This window comes from Dipodomys spectabilis, unplaced genomic scaffold, assembly GCF_019054845.1.
Source record: "Dipodomys spectabilis isolate Male_0828 unplaced genomic scaffold, ASM1905484v1 ptg000234l, whole genome shotgun sequence".
In the NCBI taxonomy this organism is placed as follows: domain Eukaryota; kingdom Metazoa; phylum Chordata; class Mammalia; order Rodentia; family Heteromyidae; genus Dipodomys; species Dipodomys spectabilis.
Window position 1 is genome coordinate 7,614,849 of NW_024870911.1, and position 12,394 is coordinate 7,627,242.

At 39.0% G+C, this 12,394-nt stretch overlaps 1 protein-coding gene across 2 annotated transcripts in view; it reads left to right on the plus strand.

The window, feature by feature from the left end:
* The window catches only part of Ptprr (protein tyrosine phosphatase receptor type R), a 213,882-nt gene that overhangs the window by 53,230 nt on the left and 148,258 nt on the right, over positions 1–12,394 (plus strand). The gene's annotated exons all lie outside the window — the stretch shown is intronic.

Consider the following 12,394-nt stretch of genomic DNA (forward strand, 5'->3'; position numbering starts at 1 on the left):
TCTGGGGCATCCAGAATAGTGAGCCAAATTAAATCTTTCCTTACCAAATTTACCCAGACATGGGTATTCTGGTTTCGCACCCAAAACAGATGAATATAATTTTTCTCTAAGAATGGAACTTTAAACACAAGTGAAGATGTAGCTGCCATCCCAGATCAAGTGAGGAGGAACCATTCTTTCTACTTGTATATAAGTACAATGACAAGAGGAGGATGTGCTCACAACCATAGGAGAGTTTGGTTCTATTGATTGGTAGTACGCTAATAATTCCTTAACTTGCTAGCTTTGTATGCAAGTATTCTTAAATCATTAAAAGAATGATTTGAAATCACATTGATGATTTATCCTGGAATGTTTTATCTACCTTCTGATTCCTCAAACCCAAACTGACACAATGGCATCAAATTATAACAATAGTCTTAACATATCTCTGACTTCACAATTAAGCATATATGTCAGAAAAAATATATTGCAGTCATTTACAGGATTTCTCCCTTTCATTTTAAGCACCTTCAGTCATCTGACTTGTGGTAACGCTGATCAGATTATCAATGATGGGTACACAAAACACACAGGATAGAGGGGAAATTGATTGAAGTAGGACAATATTTTAGTGACTCTAATTTCTATTCCTACAAAAATCTCACCCAGTAGGCCAAGCAGGTGATCAATGTACTTCTGATTCATTAGTTTACTCAGTCTCATCTTGTATTTTTTGTTACTCCCTCGTACTTTGAGCTTCATCAGAAATTCATGTTCTAGCTGACAGGTAGGGAAAAGAAGGAAGAGCAAATAATTTTTGTTTGAGAGTATGCAGGTATCTTTTCTAACACCCTATTAATCAGAAATTAGTTACATGACCATTTCAATCTGCAAAAAGAGACAGGGAAACATGATCTATAGATAGATGAACATCCATTCAACTAAAATGTGGGATATTCGATCCATTAAGGAAAGACAGAGATTGGGTATAGGACACAGTTACCAAGCTCAGCTAAAACAATCTTTACCAGCCAAACAAGTTTAAACCCAAACCTTTGTGTGTATAACTTCAATTCAATCCTGCTCTACTATGCCTTGGTTTTGATGCATCTCTGGTTTCCTGATTCCTATTCTTGTAGTCCCTTGTGTCTCTGTTGGCCATAATGGCTTCTCTTGGCTTTGTTATCAGTTACAGTCTTTTCTTCACTGCATGTTGGTCATATCAGCTTTATTCATGTTGCTTTCTGACTGTCTGCCACTGTCTGCACTGAAGTGGTCGCCTTCCCAGCCAACCAAATAAACTACCCTTTCCCTCTTCCAAATACTTGTAACCAATGGCGTGTGATATAAATCATCATGCCGACAGCTTCCAAGAGCTTTCATCCTTTGAAAAAATACAGTCAGCAAGAATGGCATCAGCAGGTCTTATGTTTTAGTGTTATTGACCTTTAGAGTAAATAACGCTTATGCTAAAGAGCTACTGGCCCTGCTTAAACAAATTGAATTGCTTTGAGACCACTGCCACATCAGGCAGTCAATATGCAACCTTATTCATGGAAATACATCAATCTTAATGTAGTGGGGTGTGTGTGTGTGTGTGTGTGTGTGTGTGTGTGTGTGTGTGTGTGTGTGTGTGTACATCCCTAGGGAATGTCACCTTCAATAGGTAACAAATCCTTGCTGTGGTTGGCATTGTGAACATTTTGCTTTTTAAAGGAATGCTGAAAAAAATTAGACCCAGCCTCTAGGATCAAGAAAAGAGATATTCCAGGTCTGTGGCTTTCCATGTAATAATAACAGAATTTTAAATATGTAAACTAAATTTGTGGCAGGGAAATCACAGTACTCCACCAAATTGAAGGATATTTATTATTTCCTGCAGAACTTGATATCATTGCTAACAAAAGCAGTCTCATGGCCTCAGCAGCATAAAATATAAGAAACATTTGTGACTACCTAGCTCAGCATCCTTCATTGCTCTGCTTTAAAGCTGCATCCCAGGAACTGAAAGAATTTTCATCTGGGAAAACCAAAAATGGAACCATTGAATCCTGTAGTCAATAGAACCATTGTCGCCTGAGCAAGTTCTAGCTGCTCAGGTATTCCTCAGCAATGTGGAACACAGGCTGGGATAAGGAGACCAATGCAGTGGAAAAAGTGCTTCAGTAGGAGAGAGAAAACACTGGTCCACACTTTGAGAGCAGAGATAGAAAGAAGTGGGCAGATATATGAGAGACCTCCATTGTAGAAGTATGATTTTATTAACCAGAATGATCCTTTCTCCAAAAATATTAGCCAAGTATAGTTTGCAAGGTTAATGATGTAATAAAATAGGCATTCTAGAGAGAGCAAAATTTTTAAAATGGACATATCTAAGCTTACCCTTTGGGTTCCCACCAAATGATATTTCTGCAAAGGGAAGGGAAACAAAAGTTGAGATCTTGCTTTTCTAGCATGAAAACTAGGAACTTGAAGTTGATCTTTGTATTTGGTTCGTCACAAGATTCTGTGAAAGAAACACATTCTAACTGCTGTGCCTATGGTGTTTGCAAGCATTACAGCCAGCTTTCAATCAGTGCTTAGTGAGTATACAACCAGCTCCACCAATAGTGTGACCATAGATCATAATAGCATTGAAAACTCACCTGCCCCTTTTCTCTGTACTTAGTAGACATTCTGGCTCTCCCTCTTTCCCTGCTTGTCCATGGCCAGTTCTTTAGATAGAAGGTATTGACCCCAGGAAATATACCTGTTAGAAATATACCCTGTAAGAATCCCAAGCAGGATTTTTTACAAGTAATAACAATATTGTGCAATGAGATATTCATCTCATTGAATATAGAGCTATCACAAATCCCATAGCCCCAACAAAAATTAAATTTAAAACTGGAAGGATTATATAAATAAAATTGGCGAATTTATTTTTAAGAATATATTTTAAAAGGTGGATGGTTACTATATTTTATAACTCCATGAGGGACTCTGGAATGCCAGCATCCTGGAATAATAGCAAGTTGGTCTCAGATATGCCAAGGTTATGTGGATTTTTGCAGTGCATATAGTTCATGCCCCAGGAGAATGTTGTTTGTGGCAGTAGGCAGCAGATTCAGAAAACAACAAATGCATGCTGATAGAGTCAAAGTAATGTCATTGTTAGCCCTTCTCCAAGTATGATAAAATGTTTAACTGCAGTTGCTTTTGGAAGATGAACTACATGGGAGGAAATAAGCAGCCCCAGGAAAACATTAAGTTCTTTATTATATTCAATATATGCTGCCTTAGGAACTTTTGAAGGCTATTAGAGATGTTACAATTCCTTTGAGGGATCTTTCATTGGATTACCATGTGCAAGGTGAACCTGCCACTCAACTTAGATATCCAAATCATGGCAATGTGTAGGCAGGGGGAAACATTGTTTTATCCGTAGATGGAGGCTTGCAGTGGGATTTAAGTTTCTCATGGTGAATAATGGTGGAAGTTGATAGTAAAATGCCTTTTTTCATGAGTTCTATAAGTTATACCTTCTTTCTGTACCTTAAACTGTTGCTTTTCAGCTCCTGTACCATCCAGTCTCATGATTATAAGCACAACTTCTACTCTGGTGTCTTCCCCAATAAGTTATCTCTAACCCATCTGGATGTCACCCAGCAAAACACTAATCAAAAGCTGAATCCATCAGCTCCTCTTTTCCCTACCTGTTTGCCCACCTGCCTGCTCTTGCTTCTGTGTTTATAGACATGGTGAATGACCAGAATCTTTGATGGCCCACTTTTCCAAGCTAGAAGGCTAGGTAACAATCTCTACACTTCTTCTCCTCACTATCACATTGAATCCACCACTTCATCCTAAATTACTCTCAGATCTATTTCTTCTGTATATCCCATATTAGATTCCTCCACATTTCCCCAAGACTCTGTGGTGTCTTCCTAACTCCTGTTGCCTTTTGACCTGTCTGCTCAAATGATATTCTGACCATGTCATATTACTGCTTAGATCCAAAATGGAATCTCATCACCCAGAGGTTAAAAAGCTACATGGCTTTTTAATCCCATTGTTTGGTTTCCCCAAGCATTCACCCTAACATAATCAGTGGGCTTACATTTCTCCAGAAGTATCAGTTTCCTCTGTCTAGAATATCCCTTCTCCATAATATTTTAAAATCTGAGATATGTTAAAATTAGAAGATAACACATCTTTAAGAATACATATTTTGAACTTCCCTTAAAAACCATATTTAGCAGCTTTATGACAATTTTCAAAGCAGCCAAGCCCTGTAGTCAGAACTCTTCATTTCATACCATCTCAAACCTGGCTTGTTTTGCTCACCTACATTATTCATCTTGTCACTATCGGCATTTGAATTCACAACTCCTGACCTGCAGAAAAGTGCGAAAGCTTAGAAGATCATTTATCAATGAACTGCACAGCTTCTAACAGTTGGGAGAGTCAGAATAGCATGAATCTGTTCTGCCTTAATGAACAAGGAAATCTACCCCATTATTTTGAACTATCCAAACTCAGGGGGTAACAAATTTGGTTGGATAAGTTTACATCCATTTATGTCTTAGAGTGGACTGCTAAACTTGGAAGAGAGATTTCATTTCAGAGTGTGAACAATGGAAAATAAGCAGGATGGTATGCAAGAATAATCTGCCCCAGGCTTGAACATAATTAGGGTACTCCAAGAAGAACTCTTCAGTTTAAGTGGCAGGCTGTACGTTGGCAGGCTTCCTAACCTTAAGAAAGAATAAGATATCTAGAAGGAGCAACGAGGTTGAGTCAGAGGCTATAAATATGACTTAGGACAGGGAAGGCTTTCTTAGGGAATGAGAAAGCTTCATATGGCTACAGGCAGGTAAGCCAAAAGGCAGGCCTGAAATGACAGCTATGCTCTGTCCCCATGAGCTGGCTCTTTAGAATACCAGCCAAAGAGAAAATGACACTTGTGTGTATTGCTCAATGTTGTAGCATTTGTAACAACAGAACACTTTGCAGGGAAGGAAGGCAGCACATCCCACAGCTGATTAGAGGAATTGCAACCCTGATTCCACATGGTTGTATCATCTTCACCTGCAGCCTGGCTTCTTCTTTTTTTGTCAGTCATGGGGCTTGAACTCTGGGCCTGGGCGCTGTCCCTCAGCTCTTCAGCTCAAGGCAAGCGCTCTACCACTTGAGCTACAGCGCCACTTCCGGTTTTCTGGTGGTTTATTGGAGATAGGAGTCTCACGGTCTTTACTGCCCGGGCTGCCTTTGAACCGCGATCCTCAGATCTCAGCCTCCTGAGTAGCTAGGATTACAGGCGTGAGCCACCAGCGCCCGGCCTGACTTCTTCTTTATGACAAATAAATACTGCCAACAGCTTCATTGGACCTTTGCCTAGGTTATTCACTGATGATTTTTGAGTACTAGTATATTTGTCTAAAATAGTGAGATCATTTCATTACCAATGAAATGATTTTAACCTCTCTTCTACCACCATACTCACAAATGAAATGACTACTGAATATATTTAATATTCACAACTTAGAACAGAACATAATGGGGTTCGAGTGTTGTCTTCTTTTGTTCCAACTCCTACTCACTAAGGTTCTAGAGGAACTCAAGTAAGTTGAGTTGCATCTGTTTCTTCATCTGTAAAATGAGGATGATGGCAGCGCCTTCACGTTGTGTTAGATTGGTGGAAGAGCTTAAAGATAACACTAGTGAAGTCTTTAACAAATGGCTATCACATGTATTAGCTTTTATCAACATTATGTATGTCAGATACTGTGCTAAGAACTACATATCCACTGGTAAACAAAATAATACCCCCACCAACAATAGTGGCCATTTGGCCACATCCTCTACAGCATCTGTTGTTATTAGATCCTTGATTATAACCATTCTAACTGGTGTGAGGTAGAATCTCAATGTTGTTTTTGCATTTCTTTTATGGCCAGAGAAGTTGCACATTTATTTCTTCATGTGTCCATTGGCCATTCTTACTTCCTCTTCAGAGAAGTCTCTCTTTAAGTCTTTAGCCCAGTTATTAATCAGGCAGTTGTTTCTTTGAGGATTTGTTGTTGGGAGATTGAATTTTTTGAGTTCTAAGTGTGTTTGTTTTTTGTTGTTTTTTGTTTTTTACTTTTTTAAATGTGAAAATGCCGTACAGAGGGGTTACAATTACATGGGCAAGATAATGAGTACATTTCTTATCAAGCATTGTTGCCTTCTCCTTTGTTTCCCCTTCCCATCCCTTCCCATTACCCCCTCCCTTTCACCCCCGCCCTCCCGCCCCTACCACATGAGCCAAAGTTGTGTAAAGTTCGTTTTTCAACATAATGTCTTTCTATCTCATTGTTGCAGTGGGTCCACCTGTATCCCTATTTAAACGATTTGATTTTTACCTTCCCCTCCACAAATTATACCAACATCAAATACAGTGAAAATAGGGTTATACCATGGGGGAGGGACATACAAAGCAACAAAGAAATTACCTTATAAATATGTTAGAAACAATAGCAAGAAAGAAAAAACATTTTAGTCTAAGTGTGTTTTAGCTTTGTATGGCTAGTGACGCTCTTCTCCCAAGCCGTGGGCTTTTCTATTGATCTTGCTAGCTATATCCTTTGCCATGCAGAAGCTCTGCAGTTTCATGCAATCCCATTTGTCCAACCTTTCTTTAATTTGTTGTGTTTCTGGGTCTTTATTAAGAAAATTTTGGCCTGTACCAAGGAGCCCTATAGTGTCTCCTATTCCTTCCTGTAATGTTTTCAGGGTGTCTGCTTTGACTCTAAGGTCTTTGATCCATTTGGAATTGATTCTGGTGCAGGGTAGGTAGATAAGGATCTAGCTTTAGTTTTCTACAGGTGTTTAACCAATTTTGCCAGCACCAATTTTGCTTCACCTTAGTGAATAGGTTGTCCTTCTTCCATTGTATTTTTTTAACTCCCTTATCGAAGATTAGGTGGCTATAGGGCTAATTTTTGGGTCTTCAGTTCTATTCCATTGGTCCTCAGGTCTGTTCATGTGCTAGTACCAAGCTGTTTTGATTACTATGGCTTAGTAATAGAGTTTGAAATTTGGTATTGATATTCCTCCAGCACTATTCTTTCTGCTAAGCATTGTTTTTGCTATTTGGGGTCTTTTATTGATATGAACTTTTGGATTGCTTCTTTTATTTCATTGAAGAATGAAATTGGTATATTGATAGGTATCACATTGAATTTGTAGATAGTCTTCAGCAGTATTGCCATTTTCACTATGTTAATCCTCCTAATCCAGGAGCATGGGAGGTTTTTCCACTTAGTTCTGCTTTAATTTCCATTTTCAGGTCTTTAAAGTTTTCATCATAGAAGTCCTTCACTTCTTTAGTTATGTAAACTCCTAGGTATTTTATTTTTTGTGGGGATGTTACAAAGGAGTTGCTTTCCTGATTTCAGCCATGCTCTCCTCATTATTGGTATACAGGAAAGCCATTGATTTTTTTTGAGGGTTAATTTTATACCCTAATACTTTGCCAAAGTTTTGGATAGCTTGAGTAACTTGGGAGTAGAGTCCATGGGCTTCTTTAAATACAAGATCATATCATCTTCAAAGGAGAGTTTTACTTCATCTTTCCTTATTTGGATCCCCTTTATGTTTGCATCTTATTGCTCTAGCTAGGCATTTTAATAGTAAATTGAAGAGAAGTGGAGAGAGTGGACAACACATAGAGCTCCCCTATGACCCAGCAATCCCACTTTTGGGCATTTACCCAAACAATCACAAACAAGGCCATACTAAAGCTACCAGCACAACTATGTTTATTGCAGTATTATTCACCATAGCTAAGATATGGAACCAAGCCAGATGCCCCTCAGTAGATGAATGGATCAAGAAAATGTGATATATAGATAGACAGATAGATATTCTATGCCTCCATAGAATATATAGAATATATACATACATATATATTCTATGCCCCATTTGTTAGTAAATGGAAAGACGTGGAAAAAAATTATTGAAGGAAGTAAGTCAGGCCCAAAGAAACACAGGTCCCTTGATTTCCTTTATCTGCAATAACTAGGACAAGCAGAAAATGTCAAAAGCTATGTACATATAACCATATAGGATAATGCTAAGTGAAATGAACCCCAAGATAGGGACACAAGAGATTTTATCTTTGTTTTTAATGTACTTATAATAAACTATGTGATTTTTGTTTCTCTAGTATGCTCTTCCCCCATGGTATAACCCCTGCTTTTACTGTATTTGATTCTGGTGCCCTGCATCTCTCATATACATTTTTATAAGTTGGGGAGGGGAAGGGAAATAACAAAATGCTGAAATAAGGATACAGCTGACCCATTGTAACAAAGAGATGTTCGAGACACTATGTTGAAAACAAACTTTATAACTTTGGCAGGGGGTTGGGGGGGGGAGGATGGAGTTGGGGAGGTGGGGAGGGAAGGGATGGTAGGGGAAAAATAAAGGAGGAGTAATAATACTCGATAAGAAATGTAGCTATTACCTTACTTATGTAACTAATCAATATCTTTACAGTATATATATATATATATATATATATATATATATATATATTTAAAAAGAGGGCTGGGAAGGTGGCTCAGTGGTAGAGTGCTTGCCTTGCATGCATGAGGCCCTGGGTTCGATTCCTCAGCCCCACATAAACAGAAAAAGCCAGAAGTGGTTCTGTGGCTCAAGTGGTAGAGCACTAGCCTTGAGTTGAAGAGCTGAGGGACAGTGCCCAGGCCCTGAGTTCAGGCCCCACGACCAACAAAAGGAAAGAAAGAAAGAAAAAGAAAGAAAGAAAGAAAGAAAGAAAGAAAGAAAGAAAGAAAGAAAGAAAGAAAGAAAGAAAGAAAGAAAGAAAGGAAGAAAGAAAGAAAGAAAGAAAGAAAGAAAGAAAGAAAGAAAGAAAGAAAGAAAGAAAGAAAGAAAGAAAGAAAGAAAATAATAAAAGTCTTTGCCTTCATGGAGCTTGGAACTAGGTGCTAACTATGAGAATTCTGAAGTTTTTCATAGTTACTTTAATTCAACTATTTCAGGAAGGCCATTTAAATGCACAGCAAACTCAGAATGATGGACAACTTTCCTCTTTTTGTCTCTGGCAAAGTGATTCTATTCTGCCCAAAGCTATCCTCTGGCAGAAATACAAAGTGCTGATAGCCTAATTGGGTGAGAAATCAGTGACTGACTTTAAGGCTCAAAGGTGCTAGCTTACCAGTGGTGCTGTCTCCAGCTTTTTAACTTGAAAGATAGTGAGAGTTGCTTGGGTAACTGTGGGAGACTGCGGCTATTGTTCACAGATATTCATCACCCTTTTCTTGGAGCATACTGACAACAGACTTTGACACTGAACTGTTTTGACCGCTAAAATAGATGTGGAATGACATTCATCACATCCAGGCCGAATCTTTAAGAGCCAGTATATAACGAAGCACACATTTTAAGATTATAGAAAGGTGTCAGGGTACAATCTCCCATACACTAGGTCTTTACTAAGCAGAACTTCTTTGTACATGGAATGCATGAGTGAGAAAGGATTATTTATTGATAAAGCTTTTGAAAGTCTGGGATCCTATATTATATAGCATAACCCACCTTGTTCTAACTTACACATCATGTACGAATATGTCTGGTTGCTGTGATGGCCAAAAATCTTAGTCCCTGATGCTTTCCGAAGGGGGTAGTTTTGTATGTTTAATGTATTTTCTGGTTCCATGGATGGATCCTGTCTTGTTGTTCCTGTCTTGAAGGGAATAGAGCAGGAGCCTGATTCTGAACCTAGAGACAAACTCTGAGACTACGATCTACTCCTTTACTCTTAGACTATGATTTTTGAGTAATTCACCTAACCAATCCGAGCTTCAATTCTGTTTGCTAAAATAGGAGTAGCAATATCCAACGAACTTATGGACCAAGCCTAATTTGTTCTTTGACAGCATTTGCAGCCAGCCTGGGCAGGAAAGTCCATGAGTCTCTTCTCTCCAATAAACTATTCCCCCTAACAAAAAGCTGAAAGTAGAGCTGTAGCTCAAGTGGTAGAGTGCTAGCTAAACTTGAGCAAAAAAGGGGGGGAAAAAACTCTGGGATAGCACTCAGGCCCTAAATTCAAGCCCTAGGACCAACACAAAAAAATCATTTACAAATACTAGGACTGGAAGCATGGCTGAAGTGGTAGAGCAAAGCTTGAGTGAGAACATAAGGTCCTAAGTTCAAGCCTCAATACTTGTACAGACTCACACAAAAATCTTTATACTAATGTAGAAAACCAGTTTTAGTTCTTAAGTCCTCATGGAAGAGACTAGCTTCCCTCACCATGTGCCACATTCAGCCATCACTACCAGCTGATTGACAGCTACAAATGCCAGGGCTTCTGAGATGACTGTCTTATGAATTGAGCTAAAGGTCTTTTTGCCAGAATGTCGTGATTCACAAAGCCCTTCTCAGTGCAAAAGAGTCATTCAGAAGAGATTTGTCAACTTGCCTCAGTACTTGCTTATGGCAAGTACTATAGTGTCTGAACTATATCTCAGGGAGAAAGCTTAGAGGTGATCACAAATACCTTCATAGTACATAAATAAATGCATTCACAAATGTTTCATCAGTGGTTATTAACAGCCCAAGCATTTCCTTAGTCCTGGGTAACTCATGACAAAATGGCTGATGGAAGTGGGGCATGAGGGAAGTGTCCAAAATGTATCCTTCTCAACTAGACCCCTGACAACCTCCCTTCCAGGAAATTTCCGAAGGAGCACCATCTGGTGTACATTCATTCATTTACTCATTTGTCAAACATGTATTAAGTACCTACTGTGTGCCAGTCACAGTCATGGCGATATGGAATTCATTGTTTCCACACAAAGCTTGATTGTGTGAGAGGAGCTGGTGTGTCTCCCTCTGTGGCTCTCTGTGTGTTATCTTCATCACAGACTCGGCTTACACATTCATAGGTTTAAACTACAAAATCCTTAAAGATGTAAAGGAAATGTATCAGATTCAACTTTGTGTTTCCAGCACCTTGCCTGGTGCCTAGAACACAGAAGATGTTCAACAAATGTTTGTGTTCAGATGAATAAGCATTACAAACTGGAATAACGGACTTAACATGTTCAGGTTAGCCTTTCATGGTCAATTCATCCTCCCTCAATGTGAGAAATAGAGGATTTCATCCGATGGCACTATTGTTAGTTGATTTGTTTTGTGAAAATTCATTTTGTGACAAACTACTTTGGATTCAGCTACCACTGACTAATAGATTTAGGGGAGATGAGAGCTGGAGTAAATATAGGAAGTAACCACATTCTTCTAGCTAATAAAACTTAGCAAGAAGAGTTTTGTACCCAGTATGTGTAAGTAAGTAGTACACACTGAGAAAGAATCCTGACTTGGCCAAGAGTTTGCCTGGAAATGTGGCCCTGTGAGCCATGTCTCTGCCTTTACACAACCTGTGGTTTGAATTGTAGAAATTTACAGATTAAAAAATAAATGACATCTATAATCTTAGCTACTCAGGAGGCTTGAGATCTGAGGATTGCAGTTCAAAGCCAGCCAAGGCAGGAAAAGTCTGTGAGACTCTTATCCCCAATTAACCACCAGAAAACCAGAAGTGACACTGTGGCTCAAATTGTGAGTGCTAGCCTTGAGCAAAAAGAGCTCAGGGACTGTACCCAGGCCCCAAGTTCAATCCCCATGACTGACAAAAAAAAGTAAATAAATGAAACCAACCACTTATCCTCAACAGAGAACTTCTTAGACCTACTTTTGCATTTGCAGAAGTCTGTATAACAATCTACATGTAGACCTAGGAGTACATATAGTAATATTCATTAAGGGATTGAGAAACTGAACAAACAAGAAGAGATATGGGCAAAAGAGAAAGAAGATCAAGGAGGCAGTAAAATGGCTGTGCAGACAAGGGTATGCTTGACAATGATATTCAGATACTGGGCTGGTATTTCCTCTCCTCATTTCTAAGGCATATTATATACTGTTCACTGTGTTCAACTACCAAAGGCAACAAGGCATACCTCTATGTAGTCATTTGTCTATATATTATAATCCTACTAATAGGTGTTAGAGGAATGAATGCTATCTAAAATTCACATAATGAAACCCAGTCTCCCATGTGTTGGTGTCTAAATGTAAGAACTCTGGTAGGTCATGAGGCCAAAATTTTTGTGAACAAGGCTAGTGATTTTATAAAAACAAGAGATTCTGGGGGCTGAGAAGTTGGCTTAGTAGTGGAGTGCTTGCCTAGCATGCATGAAGCCCTGGGTTCAATTCCTCCATACCACATAAACAGAAATGGCGCTATGGCTCAAGTGGTAGAATGCTAGCCTTAAACAGAAGCAGCTCAAAGACAGTGCCCAGGCCTGAGTTCAAGTCCCAGGATGAGAAAGAGAGAGAAGGGGTAAGAGAAAGAGAG